Source organism: Portunus trituberculatus, chromosome 48 (assembly GCF_017591435.1).
Source record: "Portunus trituberculatus isolate SZX2019 chromosome 48, ASM1759143v1, whole genome shotgun sequence".
NCBI classification, from domain to species: Eukaryota; Metazoa; Arthropoda; class Malacostraca; order Decapoda; family Portunidae; genus Portunus; species Portunus trituberculatus.
Genome location: NC_059302.1, coordinates 4,965,925 through 4,968,424, shown reverse-complemented (window position 1 = coordinate 4,968,424; position 2,500 = coordinate 4,965,925). Strand labels below are relative to the sequence as shown.

General features: G+C 50.0%; 1 protein-coding gene across 6 annotated transcripts in view; it reads left to right on the top strand.

The window, feature by feature from the left end:
- Nucleotides 1–2,500, top strand: part of LOC123498943 (zinc finger protein 384-like) — a 426,364-nt gene that overhangs the window by 423,215 nt on the left and 649 nt on the right. For all 6 annotated transcript variants that reach the window (XM_045246519.1, XM_045246520.1, XM_045246523.1 and 3 more), the window contains one exon: nt 1–2,500. This exon is cut by the window's left edge and continues 5,342 nt beyond it; it is cut by the window's right edge and continues 649 nt beyond it. The gene's annotated coding sequence lies outside the window, so the exon portion shown is untranslated.

The window sequence follows — 2,500 nt, the reverse complement described above, 5'->3', positions numbered from 1 at the left end:
TGCTGCTTGCTGCCACAACGACTACTACTACTACTACTTCTGTTGCTGCTGCTGCGGTTGCTGCTGCTATTGCTATCATTACTGCACGACCATCCCACTTCTTCCTTCTCTGCCATTTCGCTCTTTCGCTACCGCCACCATCTCCTCCACCCTTGTCACCACCGCCACCACCACCACTTACCACCACCACTTTCACTACTGTCCGCCACCACCAAGCCTCATTCGAAGTTCCATAGTCTGCCGACATCTCCACCGGTATCAGGAATGTTAAACACAAAGGATAATACAAGTTCCTAGTAAATTTCCTAATTATTAACTTGTCGTTTGACCATAATAGAGTGCGTTATTTTCTTTATTTCTTTTCCGTTCCAGAGGAATAGTTATGAGATTAGCTTGCAACTATGGTCACTTAATCTAAATCGACTTCTCTTCATTGGTCTCATAAAGGAAGTATAGATTTTTATACACAAATTTTCCCTCGGGCCGTCCATAGGTACTGGGCGTCCAGGTTCCCATATAAGTTTAGTTTTCTTACATCCGTGTCACGAGACCATCGATGGGCCTGGTCGCCCGGGGCAGGCAGTAATGGAGAACACCCGCAGATCATGAGCTGTGCAGCTGCATCGCGACAATCGGCGGAGCCGCGTAGCCAAACCCTTGTGTACTCAGTGCCACCCCCCAATGTCCTCTTGCGTATAAACGGGAGTTCGTATGGACGGCTGCTTGGCCCGTCTGCCCCACTAGGGTTACCGAGGAACTTATTCGCCTGTGTCCCTTCCCCGACTCTGAAGCCTGTCAACTTTTCTTTCTTTTTTTATTTGTCAGTGCACAAGTGCCCCTGGAATTTGATTATAACTGATTTCAAGTATTTTTGAGACTGTCTGTCCCAAGTTCCTCCGTGTGCCAGTCAGTATCCGTGAACACCGTCTCCGCATTCACACTGCCCGGCTCTCGCCAACGACCTTCCTGCTGGTTCCCGTCCTGCCCCTTGCGCACGGGAACCTTGTCCTTCTTTTCTTCCTTCATCGTCATTCCGCCACGAGCGAGAACCATAACCCTTATCCCTCTCATCATCATCATTACAAGTGGGGCGTCCCAGCTCACCCAGGTGACCTGGCACGCCCCAACCTCCCTCGGACAATTCTTAATCCCAACACCCTTACCTTCCCCTGCAGTTTCTCTTCCCATATCTCTCCTTCTCACGCCCCGGCTCTGCCCTCTGATAATGAAGTGAGGAGATCGGCTCGCACGGACGAGACACCTCGCTAAGTATGTGAGCATAATAGTGACGGACAGGGTGGCGTTTGTAGCGGTGTGGCCCTCTGACCCGTGCCTCCTCCAGCCCCCGGGTCGCGGCCCCAGCTGCGGGTCACAGGGCGGACGGGGCGGCCTCAGGGGATCCGACGTTGTTGCGCCTCCTATGGGCGGGCGCACACCGTTTGCCTTGCTCATATACCTCACGCCGCCGCCACCGCAGCTGGCTCTCCCCTGGGGCCGTGCCCACACCAGTCTTCCACACCGGTACTCTAGATCCCGCACCACGCCCCCACGGACTGCTGGACTGGAAGCTAGCGTGCCCGCTAGTTCAACCAGTAATTACAATGGTGTCCAAAACGACCAGATACGAGTTTCTTGTACATTTTAAAAATGGTGTCTAAAAGACATAATAAATGCACACGTCCCAGCCATCTTCTTTGTACTAATGTATGAATTATCAATAAGTAGTGTTCGATAGACTGTTGTTGTCATGTTGTCGTCTTTATAAATTATTAAGGGTCGGGTACTACGTTAGTACTGCTGCAGTGTCAGACTATGTACAACCTGCGGGACGCTCACCCCCGCAGCCCACCTCGGAGGGAGGACCAACCCCCACCTCATTTTCTATGGCCCTGCTGCACTTCTCCCTCCCTCAGTGTGATTCAGTGTGGCCTTCGTCGCGCGTTACGGTGGCGGTGGCTGCTGAAGGACTCTGAGTTCTGCCAGGTGTGTGCCGCGTGTCAGGGGCCAGGCCGCGCGTGGTCACCCTCTCTGTGCATGTTCTCCCTGCTGAGGCTTCAATGGTTTTGTTCCGTTTCTTGTCCTACTATGTAGTTAACAAATGTTCATGTGTTAGATGTAGTGTGGGGAAATTAAATACATACATAAAAATATTGTCAAACTCTGAACCAAGGCGGTGTTCACTCATGGTAAATTCGTGAAGCTGGTTTGAGGATAACTTGGTTCAAGGGTGAAGCTCTGCCGTGTCAGTTTAGGCAAGCTGGGACGACCGGCGTGTCGTGCGCAGCTCCGCCTTTTCTTGCGCGCCTGCGCCGAGGGGTACCTGCAACTTGCGACACCCTTGCATAAAATTATTATAATTATTGTGGTAATTTTGTTGAGAAGAGCGATCTTCATTATCTGCTTTGAACCATAATTTTTCATAAATGTATACATGCGATATATATATATATATATATATATATATATATATATATATATATATATATATATATATATATAT